This window comes from Mustelus asterias, chromosome 5, assembly GCF_964213995.1.
Source record: "Mustelus asterias chromosome 5, sMusAst1.hap1.1, whole genome shotgun sequence".
NCBI classification, from domain to species: Eukaryota; Metazoa; Chordata; class Chondrichthyes; order Carcharhiniformes; family Triakidae; genus Mustelus; species Mustelus asterias.
The window spans coordinates 37,754,939-37,771,674 of NC_135805.1; the positions used below are offsets into that span (position 1 = coordinate 37,754,939).

Sequence of the window (16,736 nt, forward strand, 5' to 3'; positions counted from 1 at the left end):
TGTCAGGCAATCTGGAGAGAAAAGTCAGCTGTGCAGCTGGAAAGCTACATGTCGGGTTTCTCGCTGAAAGCAACACTCTGAAAACAGTAGGAAGATTCCACTCATTAATTTGAAATCCAACAATTTAAGGAAATAAAGATGAAACTGGATGAGGGGTGGGGTTCCATTTTGCTGGAGTTTCATTTCCCTTCCTCAGCTGGGACCCAGTCTCATGGGGGCACGGGGGGGGGGGGTGGCACAGTGGTTAGCACTGCTGCCTCACAGCAACAGGGACCTAGATTCGATTTCAGGCTTGGGTCACTGTCTCTGCGGAGTCTGCACGTTCTCCCTATGTCTGCGTGGGTTTCCTCCGGGTGCTCCAGTTTCCTCTCACAGTCTGAAAGATGTGCTGGTTAGGTGCATTGGCCATGCTAAATTCTCCCTCAGTGTACCCGAACAGGCACCGGAGTGTGGCGACTGGGAGATTTTCACAGTAACTTCATTGCAGTGTTAATGCAAGCCTTAAACATAAACAGTGTAGGGTTACAGACTGGTATGGGGCCTTCAGGCAGGCAGATGTTGGTCCCTATAGTGGAAGGTGGATGTGAAGCTGAGGGATCAAGGCCGAGCTGGTGACTTGGATCCCTCAATACTGGACAGCTTTTTTTTTCAATCAGCATTGGGCCTCTTGCACGGAGAGGCCAATGGAAGCCACATGTTATATTGGGGTTGGCCAGACGAGTGGGTTCTTCCAGTTATATAGAGCATATTGGCATTGGAGATGCATCCATACTGGCACGTGTGCTGCTGGCCACAAATAAATGAATTGCTGACTATGCCAACTCCAGTAGGGTGAGTGTTGGAGGACACTGGCAGCATATTTAGCTCAATCACCTAGACTGAGGATTATCATCGAATCATACAGTGCAGAAGGAGACCATTCAGCCCATCGAGTCTGCACCGACCACAATCCCACCCAGGCCCTACCCCCATAACCCCATGCATCTAACCTAGCTAGTCCCCCTGACACTTAGGGGCAATTTAGCAGGGCCAACCCACCTAACCCGCACATCTTTGGACTGCGGGAGAAAACCGGAGCACCCGGGGGAAACCCATGCAGACACGGAGAGAACGTACAAACTTCACATCGGCAATGACCCGAGGTCAGAATTGAACCTGGGTCCCTCGCGCTGTGAAACAGCAGTGCTAACCACTGTGCCACCGAAGCATTGGCTGAAACTGTAATTTGTCGATGTAAACTTTTAACTAAGGAAAGAAATTATGGACTGAAAACAGTGAATGGTAGTTCTTAGTTGTAGACGGAGTAATTTTATTAGATAGACAAGATAGCGGCCGATTTTTAACATGTAGGAATCAAATGGCTCAAGAGTTTTCTTACAGCACAGAAACAGGACATCCTGTACAATTAACTGGTCTACAACTGGTGTTTATACGGCAAATGTCATCGAATAGGCAGTCACAAAATCCCTACAGTACAGAAGGAGGCCAATCGGCCCATCGATCTGCACCAACAACAATCCCACCCAGGCCCTATCCCCACAACCCCACATATTTACTTCGCTAATCCCTCTAACCTACATGCCCCAGGACACTAAGGGGCGATTTAGCATGGCCAATGCAGCTAACCCACACATCTTTGGACTGTGAGAGGAAACCGGAGCACCCGGAGGAACCCCACGCAGACACGAGGAGAATGTGCAAACTCCACACAGTCAGTGATCCAAGCTGGGAATCGAGCCCGGATCCCTGGAGCTGTGAGGCAGCAGTGCTAACCACTGTGCCACCAGGCCGCCCCAATAATCAACTCAAGTTCTCAATCTTGATTGCTTCCCCTTATAGAGAGTGAAATGAGCCAGTGTGTGACTGCATGCCAAAACCCAGGATTGAACCAGGGATCTTTAGATCTTCAGTCTAACACTCTCCCAACTGAGTTATGTCAGCAAATGATGATCCTCTGGTTCTAATTCTCTAATCCTATCAAAATAGCCTTCTACCTTTCCTCCTGTTGATGATTTATTCTTCAAGTCTTCTTCAAGGCGTCTGCTCCTTATCTAAACTGCTCCATCTGGTAGAAAGCTCTGCATTCTAACCACACTTGGGGAAAGAGTTTCTTTTAAAGTTTATTTTTTAGTGTCACAAGTAGGTTTACATTAACAACTATTAGCAACATCCCTATTGGATTTATTAGTGACAGTCGGATATTTATGACTCTAGTTTTGGACACCGCTGGGTTTTTGATTGCTTTGCATTTAGCCAATGCAATCTTTCAACCAATCTGTCTAACAAACTGTGATTTTGGTTGTTCTGGTAGCCCCTCGGGTGAGTCCCACTTTTGAGGTAAGTTGCTATTTAGCTGTACTTTGTAAGTTTTATATATAATAATTTCCTGTGTCATTGTTCCAGTGATACTATTCTTATGTACTACAGGTAAATTAATAAGTACATATTCCCTTACAATAGTAATTACACGAATGAATAAATCTGGGTTGCAGTTATGTAAATAAATGAGCCTTTGCATATTGCTTCTTCGATTCTCTTTCCAACTAATACTACCATATATTGTTTAAAAGTTCTGCTTTCTGTGTTTTGACTTTTTAAATATGCAAGAAATAATTCAAACTTCCTTCACAGTGGATCCACTGGTTCTAACATTTCTCTGCATTTCATTGCTGCAGCTCCGACTGTTCTCTTCCCAGGTTGGAGTGTGGGGAGGGCGGGTGGAGGTGGGTGGTAGGAGTCAGGATGTACAAAGAAAAAATCTAGTACACTCGTTGATTGGCTAGTCCTGCTGGCAATGAACTAAATGCATCCGCCATTCCCCGTGCTCCATAATGAGCCAATGACCATTTGACTTATTCATTTGTTCATTTGTTGGTGTCGTCTTGCCAGTAGGTGACCACCATGAATCTCCACCTCTGCCTGTCTCGTGCTGTCCTTACACATTCCACATAATTCACCTACTTCCAGTCAAATTATATTTGTCATCCATTTTCTCTTCTCCTCCATTTTCTCTTTCCTTTCAATAATTGCCTTTGCCGACTGTCTGCTCTCATGAAGTGACCAAAATATTGTATCTTTCACTCTTCTATGTTTTGCATTAATTTCCTCTTTTCCCCAGCCAGTTCCAGCACTTCCTTATTCGCCTCTCTGGCTGTGTAGGGTATGCAGAATACCCTCCTGCATGTCCACATCTCGAATGCATTCACTTTATAACATGGATGACAAAATGTGGTGCTTCACCATTCTTTCCCTAAGGTTCACGTTCAGTTTCTTTGATGTTAACACATCCTTCATTCTGACAAAGCTGGCCTCAGCTATCTCAATATTCCTTTGGATCTCACTATCATATCTCCCATCTTCTTGCGATAATCTGCCCAAGGGCACGTAAAATTTTACACTTGTTCAAGGACTTGTCCATTTATTTCAGTTTTCATTTCTGGGGTTAGGCCTTATCACCACTGTCTTTTGGAACTTGGAAGTAACAATGGGTGAGGATAAGAAGCACTGCTGCCTCACAGCTCCAGGGACCCGGGTTCAATTCTGGCCTTGGGTGATTGTCAGTGTGGAGTTTGTACATTCTCCCCGTATCTGCATGTGTTTCCTCCAAGTGCTCCAGTTTCCTCTCATACTCCAAAGATAAGAACATAAGAACTAGGAGCAGGAGTATAGGCCATCTGGCTCCTCGAGCCTGCTCTGCCATTCAATAAGATCATGGCTGATCTTTTCGTGGGCTCAACTCCACTTACCCGTCCACTCAGGTTAGATGGATTATCCTAAATTGGCAGAGTTACGTGGGTTAGGCAGGGGATGGGTCTAGGTATGATGCTCTGTTAGAGAGTCAGTGCAGACTCGATGAGCTGAATGACCTCTTCTGCACTGTCGAGATCCCACAATTCTTCACTTTAATTTTCAATCCATGTTCCAAATTTCTAGATTAAATACCTTTAAATTCCTTCCTTATATCGTCAAGGCATAGTAGGCTGCTATGGTCCAAGTGCAGGTAAATGGGATTAATATAGATCGGTACTTTATTATCAGCACAGACAAGGTGGACTGAGGAGCCTGTTTCTGTGCTGTCTGACACTACAGGTGGAATTTTACGAGATTTTTTCAAAGTGTCCAGCTAGCGTGAAACCGTAAGAGAGTTCCTGATCCATTTTTTGGGCGAGTTTTCACTCCTAATCTTATGGATTTAGACATTGAAAATGTGGGCCAGACTGTTTCTAGCCACTGGAGGCAGTAGGCGGGGTTTAATTGACCAGACAGCCGGCAGCTCTGATTGCGCAAGCGCAGAAAAAGCTGAAAAACAGCAGCTCTCCTGATCCTGATTGCTGAATGACAAGACCCTCTCTGTCCTCTGCCCCCAATCATCATAGAGGCACATTTCCACCTGCTCCCCACCTTCTCCCCTGCCATCAGCACACCTGCAAGTGCTGACTTGGCTTCCCCTCCATGGTGACAAGGCAAATTTCATTAAACTCACAGGAAAGCTCTAACAGGCACGTGACTCGTACAAACTGCCTGCAGCTGATCTGCCCTAAACAGCGGAACAGCTCCATAAAAGCCCCAGTGATGGACAAACAGGCAGGCAGTGCGAGAAGATATGTCCTCGAAGAAGACAACTCTCTGGTTCTCCGATGTTGATCTGGACAGGTTGCTGGAGGTGATGGAGACAAAGTGTTACACCCTCTTCCCCCCAGCAGGACGCCACCCCGGGGAAGGGATGGCAATGCAGCCTGAGATGCGGTGGCAGCATGCGTGAGTGCCAGGGCACTGGCCAGAGGGACCAGAAAGCAGTGCCACAAGAAACGGAATGACCTAATCCGGGCAGTAAGGGTGAGTGTTTTATCTGATCTAGCATCCTCCCCCTAAATGACTGCCAGATCCCCCCACCTCCAGCACCCGGCATGCTTCCAGCCCCAGACCCCCAAGCACCTCCCTCTAATCCCCACCCCCCAAGGGTCTCACAACCCTTGCCCTCTGAGAGCCACCCCATCAGATTTTTCGTGGCTCCTCCTGTCTCCACAAGAGAAAAATATTCATAATCACCAGGAGAGGGTGAAGACATGGGGTGGTGTGCCTGAGATCCGTGTCCTCATCCCCTTTGCAGAGCGGGTGCTGTGGCGTGCGGGAGAGGAGGGGATGCAGACAATTAGCGAAAGCATGGTTGGGCTGGAGCATAGAAGTGAGCACTTGTCAATCCTCCACTCGTTGGAGATATCTCAAGTAAGTTACATGCAGCCCAGATTCCTGTACCTCCATTGCACTTAACCTTGCGTCCTGTATTGCAGGAAGGGACCCCGATGCACCAGGCCCATCTGGTCATTCTGGCCCCCACCGCTGCTCCCATCCATCCTCCCCATGACAGCTTGGGAGACTTCTCAGCGGAAGGTGATGATGGGACCTCCAAGGCTGGCACCAGTTTTGCGTCAGCTTCCACACCGCAGTTCATCACCTCAGGGACTTTCACATCGGTGGGTCAAGTTAATGGCGAGGTATCTGGGTCACTCTCTGGTGCGCATGACATATCTGATAATATACATCAGATGGAGGAGGGAATATCCAAGGCCTCTGGCATGCGGGAGTCTGTTGGAGGCGAGGACTCAGCTGGCCCCAGGCTACATGCTGGGCCTCTGCGATCACTTCTCCATCAGCTGCTGGAGATGCAGCAAAAGAGCCAGGGAATGCAGGAGAGGCTGATGGCCACATTGGACCAACTGCGAGGCTTTTGGGAGGAGTCCCAAGGCTCTCAAGTGGACCAGCTGGTGCCTGTCTTGCATGGTTCCCAGACCAACACTGCAAGTATGGCGTCAGCAGTAGAAAGCCTGGGGCAGGGGATCCTCACCATGAGTGGCAGGCTCCAAGCGATAGCTGAGTCATAGCAGGCCATAGCAGAGTCCCAGAGGTCACGGCAGAGTCCAAAAGGGCCATTGCTGAGGGCCTCAACAGGCTTCTAGAGATTCTGTGACTGAGAGGCTCGAGAGCTTGCAAGAGACCCAGCAGGATAGTGCCGTGACACAGTGGGCTATGGCAGCAGCCCTTGAGAACGTGGCCAACTCACAGAGGGTCATGGCTGAGGGGCTGCAGAGCATGGCCCAGTCCCAAAGTGCACTTGCTGCTGCCATTGACAGGTGGCCCCCGACTCAGAGAGCCATCGCAGAGAGCTCGGCCACCATGGCAAGAACAGAGATGGTCCTCCAGGACTGGCAGGACCAGGTGACGCCGGAGCTTCTGGAGCTCACTGCAGGAGCACCATCGTCCCATGGAGTGACCCAGAAACCCACAGGAGCCCAAGGGAGGAGGAAGGGCTCAAGCCCATGACAGGCCTTCCATGCAGGAGACTGCGGCTATGCCTTCTGACTCCCCCCTTCCTGACACTGGGACATCTCAGGGGCAGCGGGATGAATAGGGTGGCATGGATACATCCATGACACCTGGAAGCCTGCCAGGGCCCTCAAGGCCCAGGCCACAGAGGACGATCACCAAGGGCATCACAGCCATGGGATGGGGTAGGCAGCTGGCCACCTCCACCTCCAATCTTGGGGAGACACCAAGACACAGGGATAGGCCACGTAAAATCAAGAGGTTGTAGTGGCGCTAAGATGGCACGGGTGAAGGAGTGCACCAGTTAGGTAGAATATTTAGGCACTTTAAAGTCTCACTTTCACACGTAGTTATGTTTGCAATTATTTTGATGGCACTTTTATTGGCACCAATAAATGTTTTTTCACCCCACATTTGTGACCAAAATGTATCTGATTAGCCTCCAAAAGGAACGTACTTAACCCGACCTTCACCGGAGGGACCCTACACGTTGATGTCAGTGAGTGCACTACCACTGTGAAAAATCAAGGCACTCAAGTCATTCACTGGCTACACGGATGGCATACAGTGGCAGCGACTCACAACATCTGCCATGGCATCTTCAGAACCCAGGAGACATTCCCTCCCCCGCATCCCACCCGCCCCGAGGCCCGGTATGGGTGCTTACTGCTCCCTTGTCCAGCACACAGACGTGGGCCTAGGTACCAGTGTGCATGTGGAACTCAGGTAGGAGTCAGACTAGTTTGCATTAGAGCATCATCACAATGGCGCACAGTTGTCATCATCCTGACTGCCACAGAAACCAGCTAACACAGCATACCCAGGACCACCGCTCCGGTGTTACAATGTTGCAGGAGATTGTAGGGGTGCACAAGAGGGGTTGGAACCCACGTGCAGCAACACAGGCCCCTGGTTTCCAAAACACGTAGTGATCAGGGCCTCCCTCACTGACCTCGCATGCCTGACCCTTGATGCCACCAGCCCTCCAGTGCCTGGGTGGTGTTGGTTGCCACATCGTCCTCCTCCTCCTCTTCCTCTTTATACTCCTCTTCCTCCTCCCCCGGGGTGTCCCCTTCCCCAGCTAGTCGGCCTCCACCTCTTCCTCCTCCAGGTGGTCTCCCTGCTGCTGTGCGGGTTGTGCAGGGCACAGCACACCACCACAATGCGAGATGATATCAGAGGCTATATTGGAGGGTCCCGCCAGTGCAGTCCAGGCACCTGAACTGCATTTTGAGGAGCCCTATGCACCTCTCCACTATTGACTGGGTGGCATTGGGTCTATACCTCAGTCTCAGGCCTCTGCACTGGCATCATCAGCCAAGTCTGAAGCGGGTATCCCATGTTCCAAATGAGCCATCCCTGCACCCTGGGCTCCTCCTCAAAGACCTCCGGGACATCTGAGCTCCTCAATGTAAAGCTGTTATGCACGTTGCCGGGGTGTCTGGTGCAGATGTGCATGATGTTCAGCTGATGGTCACATGCCAACTGCACATTGATGGAATGGAAGCCTTTTCTGTTCATGAATCTTCTTGGATTTTTTTCCGGGGTCTTGAGGGGGATGTGGGTGCAGTCTATAGCCCCGTGTACATTAGGCAAACCTGCAATGGCCGCGAGTCCTGCAGCCTGAGCTTCCTGCTGGGCCTGGCGCACGTTAATATCCTGGCCAGCCCGGGCATACAGGGCATCCATGGCCTACTTCACCCACATGTGGACAGATAACTGTGAGATGCCACAAAGGTCTCCACTGGTGGCCTGAAAGGACCTGGTGGCATAAAGGTTTAAGGCAGCCATCACTTTCACAGCCACAGAGAGTGGGTGCCCCCCTGTGCCCCAAGGTGTCAGGCCCTGTAACAAATGGCACAGGTGACACACTGTCTCCTTTCCAAGCCGGCGCCGTCGACGGCACGCAGTGTCCGACAGTTGCTCTAAGGACACTCGCGTGTGGAACTGCCAGGGCAGAATGGTGGCCACGACCTGCCTCCGGCAGCCACCTCCCTCTCCTCCTGCGTGTGGTAAGGCCTGGGCCTCCTCTGCCCGCAATTCATCCTCTTGCTCCTCCTCCTCAGCTCCAGCAGCAACCAAAAGAACAGCAAGATCAATGGGCTGCATTGCAAAAACCATCTCATCAATCTGAAGACATGTTGGGGAAGGGGAGAGAGAGATGGAAAAGTTAGAGAACTTCGCTCGCCCCCAGTCCAGCAACACACTCCCCATACCCTTCCTCACAGACCCCAGCAACACACACTCCCCAATTCCCCACTCCCAACCCAGAGACAAAGACTCCCCAATTTCCCCTCCTCCAGCCCCCAGCAACACACGCTTCCCAATCCATCCCAGCGCCCCCAGCAACACACACTCCCCAATTCCCCCTCCCCAGCCCCCCAGAATGGCAACACAGCTCCCCCATTCCTCCTCACACACACACCCAGGACCCATGCAGTAGTGCACAAAGGGTGGTGAGTGTCTGGAACAAGCTGCCAGAGGTAGTAGTAGAGGCGGGTACAATTTTATCTTTTAAGAAGCATTTAGATAGTTACATGGGTACGATGGGTATAGAGGGATATGGGCCAAATGTGGGCAATTGGGATTAGCTTAGGGGTTTTAAGAAAAAAGGGCGGCATGGTGAAGTTGGGCCGAAGGGCCTGTTTCCATGCTGTAAACCGCTATGGCTCTATGACTCTATGACTCTGAGTAGTGCCCCAGACAGCGCTGCCAGTTCTGAACGTTTCCAGCCCGTTCCCCCACCACCAAATGTGGAATGTCTTGTGAAAAGGAAGAGGGAAGCTTATGTAGGGATGAGGAAACAAGGTTCAGATGGCTCAATTGAGGGTTACAAGTTAGCAAGGAATGAGCTGAAAAAGGGGCTTAGGAGAGCTAGGAGGGGACATGAGAAGTCCTTGGCGGGTCGGATCAAGGAAAACCCCAAGGCTTTTTACTCTTATGTGAGGAATAAAAGAATGACCAGGGTGAGGTTAGGGCCGGTCAAGGACAGTAGTGGGAACTTGTGTATGGAGTCAGTAGAGATAGGCGAGGTGATGAATGAATACTTTTCTTCAGTGTTCACCAAGGAGAGGGGCCATGTTTTTGAGGAAGAGAAGGTGTTACAGGCTAATAGGCTGGAGGAAATAGATGTTCGGAGGGAGGATGTCTTGGCAGTTTTGAATAAACTGAAGGTCGATAAGTCCCCTGGGCCTGATGAAATGTATCCTAGGATTCTGTGGGAGGCAAGGGATGAGATTGCAGAGCCTTTGGCGTTGATCTTTGGGTCCTCGCTGTTCACGGGGATGGTGCCAGAGGACTGGAGAATGGCGAATGTTGTTCCTCTGTTTAAGAAAGGGAATAGAAATGACCCTGGTAATTATAGACCGGTTAGTCATACTTCGGTGGTTGGTAAATTGATGGAAAGGGTCCTTAGGGATGGGATTTACGACCATTTAGAAAGATGCGGATTAATCCGAGATAGTCAGCACGGATTCGTGAAGGGCAAGTCGTGCCTCACAAATTTGATATAATTTTTTGAGGAGGTAACTAAGTGTGTTGATGAAGGTAGGGCAGTTGATGTCATATACATGGATTTTAGTAAGGCGTTTGATAAGGTCCCCCATGGTCGGCTTATGATGAAAGTGAGGAGGTGTGGGATAGAGGGAAAGTTGGCCGATTGGATAGGTAACTGGCTGTCTGACCGAAGACAGAGGGTGGTGGTCGATGGAAAATTTTCGGATTGGAGGCAGGTTGCTAGCGGTGTGCCGCAGGGATCAGTGCTTGGTCCTCTGCTCTTTGTGATTTTTATTAATGACTTAGAGGAGGGGGCTGAAGGGTGGATCAGTAAATTTGCTGATGACACCAAGATTGGTGGAGTAGTGGATGAGGTGGAGGGCTGTTGTAGGCTGCAAAGAGACATAGATAGGATGCAAAGCTGGGCTGAAAAATGGCAAATGGAGTTTAACCCTGATAAATGTGAGGTGATTCATTTTGGTAGGACAAATTTAAATGTGGATTACAGGGTCAAAGGTAGGGTTCTGAAGACTGTGGAGGAACAGAGAGATCTTGGGGTCCATATCCACAGATCTCTAAAGGTTGCCAGTCAAGTGGATAGAGCTGTGAAGAAGGCCTATAGTGTGTTAGCTTTTATTAACAGGGGGTTGGAGTTTAAGAGCCGTGGGGTTATGCTGCAACTGTACAGGACCTTGGTGAGACCACATTTGGAATATTGTGTGCAGTTCTGGTCACCTCACTATAAGAAGGATGTGGAAGCGCTGGAAAGAGTGCAGAGGAGATTTACCAGGATGCTGCCTGGTTTGGAGGGTAGGTCATATGAGGAAAGGTTGAGGGAGCTAGGGCTGTTCTCTCTGGAGCGGAGGAGGCTGAGGGGAGACTTAATAGGGGTGTATAAAATGATGAAGGGGATAGATAGAGTGAACGTTCAAAGACTATTTCCTCGGGTGGATGGAGCTATTACAAGGGGGCATAACTATAGGGTTCGTGGTGGAAGATACAGAACGGATATCAGAGGTAGGTTCTTTACGCAGAGAGTGGTTGGGGTGTGGAATGGACTGCCTGCAGTGATAGTGGAGTCAGACACTTTAGAAACATTTAAGCGGTTATTGGATAGGCACATGGAGCACACCAGGATGATAGGGAGTGGGATAGCTTGATCTTGGTTTCAGATAAAGCTCGGCACAACATCGTGGGCCGAAGGACCTGTTCTGTGCTGTACTGTTCTATGTTCTATGTTCTATGTTCACCAAACTTACTTGCTGCTGCTGGTACTAGGACCCAGAGTCAACGCTGAGACCAGTGTTAAAGCTCAGACCTGGGTCCATTCTGAGAGGCCAGTCGGGCCCCCTGAACAACTCGCCACCTCCCCTGACCCGAAATGCATCATGGCTGCCATAAAACAACACCTCGGGCAGGAATTTACAGCCTCGCCTGTCCTGAAACCATAAAATCCCGACCAAGGTCAACGAACCTTTCCGTTATCTGCCCTTGCCCGCTCTAATTCCCATGAAGGGCGGGGCGGTAAAGTTCCGGCCCCCCTCTGCGGCACGGAGACTTTTATCTCCTCACTCACCCTCGCTGCTCCAGCGCCTGAAGCCGACGTTTATTCAGGAGGTTTTCTTCCTCATTGGTTGCAGCTGCAGTGAACGAGGTTGTTAAGGCAGGTGAGCTGGGACGATTGGGAGTAAAACTCACTAATTACATTGTGATAAATGCAAAAAAATGCAAATTGATGTTTCACCCATTTTGGACGAGTTCTTGATTGCGACGATTATTTTCTTGGTAAGATGGGACTGGGTGTGAAAATGGGCACCATTCCCGCTTGTCGGCTCATTCTCAATTCTATGTCATTTTCACACTGAGAAAGGGGTGTGATGAGGTCGTAAGACTTTCATTTTGGTTACAATTTCATGTAGTGTCTCTCCTGACTCTGCAATCAATGTGGTGTCATCTGTGTATCTCAAGTTGTTGATGGTCAACAACTCGTAAACTCTCCTCCCAGTTTCGCAAGCTGATAGATCTTCATGTCTCTCGTGACAGCTTCAGTGCACAGCTCCAACAGTTTTGAGGACATAAGAGTCGGGTCATTTGACTCAGCGGGATTTTATTTCCTCTCACTATGCTTACACAAAGCAACACAATGTATTCTGACAGTTACAGCTTGGTATGAGTCTTTTTATTACAGGAGTTACTTGCTGAAGCAGTAATCGCTGTGAATTTCACTGCTAATCTGTAACCAGCGTGTCCTTCATTCTAGCCAGACGATGAACCCCGGTTCAGAGAAGAGTGTAGAAGGTGCAGCACCAACAAATGAGGGGTCAACCTCGTGTTGCTATATTGCAGGACTTACATGCATGCGAAACAAGGGTATCAACAAAACTAAGGAGTGCATCAGCCAATGGACCAGATGTTCTTGCCTGGATGGACCACTTGCTTGGATGAATGCAGCTCCAACAACACTCAATGGCCTCTCTCGTCCCGAAGCCGTAACACAAGGTCAACGGACATTTCCATTACCCGCCCCTCGCCTGCTCCGATTCCGTGGCGAGTGGGGCAGTGAAATTCCGGCGTATAAGTTCAACATCTTCCAGGACAAAGCAATCTGCTTGATCAGCGCCCCACCCGCGATTTGAAACAGTTACTGTTTCTTCCACTGCACAATAGTGACTGCATTGTGTCCCATCTGCAAGAGGCATTGCAACAACTTGCCATCCCTCCTTTGACAGAACTTCCCAAACACATAGACGCTGGGAAAGGCAAGGACAGCAAGCACATAGGAATAGCACCAGTTGCAAGTTGAAGTGAGGGACATTTATACACAATGGAATCTGTAATGTGCTTTAGTTTGAGATTTGGCAGCAGATTTGTTTTAGAAAATTGGTGATATTCCTTTGGGTGAGAATGGAAATAGGATACAGATGTTAAATGAATTCTCACTCATTTTTATATCCAGAAAATGTTATTTTTGTTTAGGTGTTAAAATTGGGAATAGCATCATGGAATGAAACCTCACTGTGGCAAATTTTGTGGTGGAGAGTATTTAGAAAGGTGGAAGGATGATGTGTTGGGACCCCACCATCATCTCATCTCCTCCCCGATTATGTCCACAGCAGGAAGGCCTGTGGATGGCCAATTGAGGCCCTGAAGTGACTAATTAATGGCCACTTGAAGGGCCCCACACGACTGCTGCTGGCATTAGCATGATGACTGGTGGGGGAAGCGTACCAGTCAGTGAGCACACCAAGTAAACTAAGTTAAACTTAAAGTTAAAAGTTTATTTATTAATCACAAGTAAGGCTTACGTTAACACTGCAATGAAGTTACTGTGAAATTCCCGTAGTTGCCACACTCCGGCGTCAGTTCGGGTCAATGCACCTAACCAGCACGTCTTTCAAACTGTGGGAGGAAACTGGAGCAGCCGGAGGAAACCCATGCAGACACGGGGAGAACGTGCAAACTCCACACAAACAGTGACCCAAGCTGGGAATCGAACCCGGGTCCCTGGCGCTGTGAGGCAGCAGTGCATTTGTTTGCTGGCTCGCAGGGCAGGTGAGGGCGGTGATTGATGAGTGCTTTTTTTTATTCATTTGTGGGACATGGGCGTCGCTGGCTGGCCAGCATTTATTGCCCATCCCTAGCTGCCTGAGGGCAGTTGAGAATCAACCACATTGCTGTGGTTCTGGAGTCCCATGTAGACCAAACCGGGTAAGGATGGCAAATTTCCTTCCCAAAAGAACATTAGTGAACCAGATGGGTGTCCCTCATTTAAAGGCAATCAGTACCTGATTGAAGGACCCAGCATTGAGAAGGGATGAAGAGCTGTTGAGAGCCACCTCCCTGTCCTTGCTGCCGACCCACCTTTACTGTCCTACATTCCCTCTCGCATGATCCCCCATCCATTAACCCCTCCCGCCATCACTTGCCTGTGATCTGGGTCCTGGGCTTGGGGGTGATTGTTCATAGAATCATAGAACCCCTACAGTGTGGAAAGAGGCCATTCAGCCCATCGAGCCTGTACCGACAACAATCCCACCCAGGGCCTATCCCCATAACCCCATGTATTTACCCCACTAATCTCCCTGACACTAAGGGGTATTTGAGCATAGCCAATCAACCCAACTGGCACAGTTTTGGACTGTGGGAGGAAACTGGAGCACCCGGAGGAAACCCATGCAGACACGTGGACAACGTGCAGACTCCACACAGACAATTACCCGAGGTCAGAATTGAACCTGGGTCCCTGGTGCTGTGAGGCAGCAGTGCTAACTACTGTGCCACCATGCCACCCCTCTGCTATCATGCCACCTCAGCTGTTATAGCAACTGCACGGTATAGGCGGCACAGTAGCACAGTGGTTAGCACTGCTGCTTCACAGCTCCAGGGTCCCGGGTTCGATTCCCGGCTCGGGTCACTGTCTGTGTGGAGTTTGCACATTCTCCTCGTGTCTGCGTGGGTTTCCTCCGGGTGCTCCGGTTTCCTCCCACAGTCCAAAGATGTGCGGGTTAGGTTGATTGGCCAGGTTAAAAAAAATTGCCCCTTAGAGTCCTGGGATGTGTAGATTAGCGGGTAAAATATATGGGGGTAGGGTCTGGGTGGGATTGTGGTCGGTGCAGACTCGATGGGCCGAATGGCCTCCTTCTGCACTGTAGGGTTTCTATGGTTTCTATGCAGTCTTAGCCTCTCTGGTGGTGCTGCCATTCGGAAGAGCTATCAGCCTCTGACTGGTAGGTGGAACCTTCACCCTCAGAGCCCTGATCCTGGAGGAAGGCCTTCCATTGGCCTGTTAGCTGCCTAGAATCATAGAATAGAATCATAGAATCCTTACAGTGCAGAAGGAGGCCATTTGGCCCGTCGAGTCTGCACCAACCACAATCCCACCCAACCCCTATCCCCTTAGCCCCACGTATTTATCCTGCTAGTCTCCCTGACACTAAGGGGCAATTTAGCACGGCCAATCAGCCTGACCCGCACATTTTTGGACTGCTTTATACCATTCTGGGCCTCCCCAGAACGATATAAAGCAGGGGCCTTGCTGGCTATCAACTCCGAAAATGATTTCTGAGTCAATAAAAAAATAGAAATTTTAATTAAAAATAACGTCAACCCAAGAAGATTTATTAGTCGTATAATTGACAAGTCAGATAAGATACAATTGATGTGATGTTGTTGCATAAATGAAAATAACTATTGAGCACAAATAAAAGGAATGATTATTGAAATTATACCAACAATTAGATTATATTTCAGATACTGTATCCAGTTCTGGTCTCCATATTGATGAGTTAATATTGCTATTTTGGAGGGATTATAATAAACGGTGATCGGGCTGATTGCAGAATGAAGGAGGTATTGTGACAAATTGAATGCCTTCATGCTGTTTATCCTCTTTAGGCCAAAGAAAATGAAGAAGGAAGGAGACAATAAAGGTATTTACACTGGTGAAAAGAATTGATGATATGGACATTAGTCAGTTCTTTACTCTGGGTGTACAGCAGAGGGGAATAAAGAAAAGACATGATGTGAGGAAGATATGGAACAAAGCACTAAACAATGAAATGAAATGTAGTTGCTTTTCAATGGGATGTAGGTTTATACAGAAAGCAGATCAAATGGGCAGCCAACTATATGGAGATTTATTTTAAAGAGAGCTGATTTTAAAGAGTGGTGTTCCTCAGCAAGAAGATAGGGAAATGTACTGGGTAGTGGAAGAACAAGCAAGCCAAGAGACTGGAGTTTTGAAGTAATTTAAAAGAATAACAATTGATGGTAGAATATATATTTGTTTTTAATCAAATATATTAAATATATATAAAATGTATTCCAATAAATATATTGATTATATTATCACATGTATGAATGGTGTGTGACCTGGTTGACTGGATTATGAAAGACAGGGTACATCTTTTGATAACTTTTTATATTTAAGTGCAGATCACATGGAAAGTAAAAAGAGCTAGATCATGGTTCAGAACAGATTTATATTCAACCATCCCTTCATAGCTTACAATTTCCAGGTGCAGAATGATCTATGTGCCTACTCTGTTGGTTAACTGAAGCATTAATGCTGAAGGATATATCTTTAAATGCTCATCCTCAGCTGAATTAATTGAATGATCTACTCTGTCAACTTGCACAGTCAGAAAGTGTAATGTTAAATACAGCCTCTGCATACCTGAAGGCAAAGAGATTTTCATTGCCTCACAGAGCAGGTTAATATCGTCCCTTTATAGAATATAAATATTCTTTCTTCTTGGGAGCTGTGGAGAGGTTAGGCGTTCATAACTTTGTCTACTGTGCAGAACGAGGCCATTTGTCCCATTGAGTCTGCACCGAGTCTCCGACAGAGCATTTACCCAGGCCCTATCCCCGTACCCACATGCATTTACCCAACTAATCCCTCTAACGTACACACGTTGGGACTTTAAGGGACAATTTAGCATGGCTAATCCGCCTAACTTGAACATCTTTGGCAATGGTCACTCATATGAACCCTAATATTGTATCCAACTCTGCCACCCCATACCCAACAGTACAAGCTGAAATAGCTCAGTTGGGAGAGCAGTAGACTGAAGATCTAAAGGTCCCTGGTTCAACCCCGGGTTTCATCATGAACCTACGTGCTGGCTTTTTTTTGCTATCTGCTAATTGGCACTTAATTTCAATACTTTCACTGCATACCAATACATGTGACAATAATAAATTAGATCATTGGAGTAATTATAATATTCAAGGTGGAGTTCTGATGAGAAATTCTGATTCTGTCCCAATGGAGACCCAGATCCATTTCCCTAGATCAGGATAAATTTACTGGACACTGGAGCTCCGATAATATTCGACCAATGATGATGACAATGCAAAAACTGCTTCAGGCAGCATCCTTCTCACCAGGACAGTATCTGCCTTTGCAAAGAGGA

At 48.3% G+C, this 16,736-nt stretch overlaps 2 non-coding genes across 2 annotated transcripts; one reads left to right on the top strand and one right to left on the bottom strand.

The window, feature by feature from the left end:
- Nucleotides 1-1,868: 1,868 nt before the first annotated feature.
- Nucleotides 1,869-1,941, bottom strand: trnaf-gaa (transfer RNA phenylalanine (anticodon GAA)). The gene has a single exon. It is a non-coding gene; the product is annotated as a tRNA-Phe (tRNA).
- A 14,416-nt stretch (nucleotides 1,942-16,357) lies between these two features.
- Nucleotides 16,358-16,430, top strand: trnaf-gaa (transfer RNA phenylalanine (anticodon GAA)). Its single transcript has one exon. It is a non-coding gene; the product is annotated as a tRNA-Phe (tRNA).
- The last annotated feature ends 306 nt before the right edge of the window (nucleotides 16,431-16,736 follow it).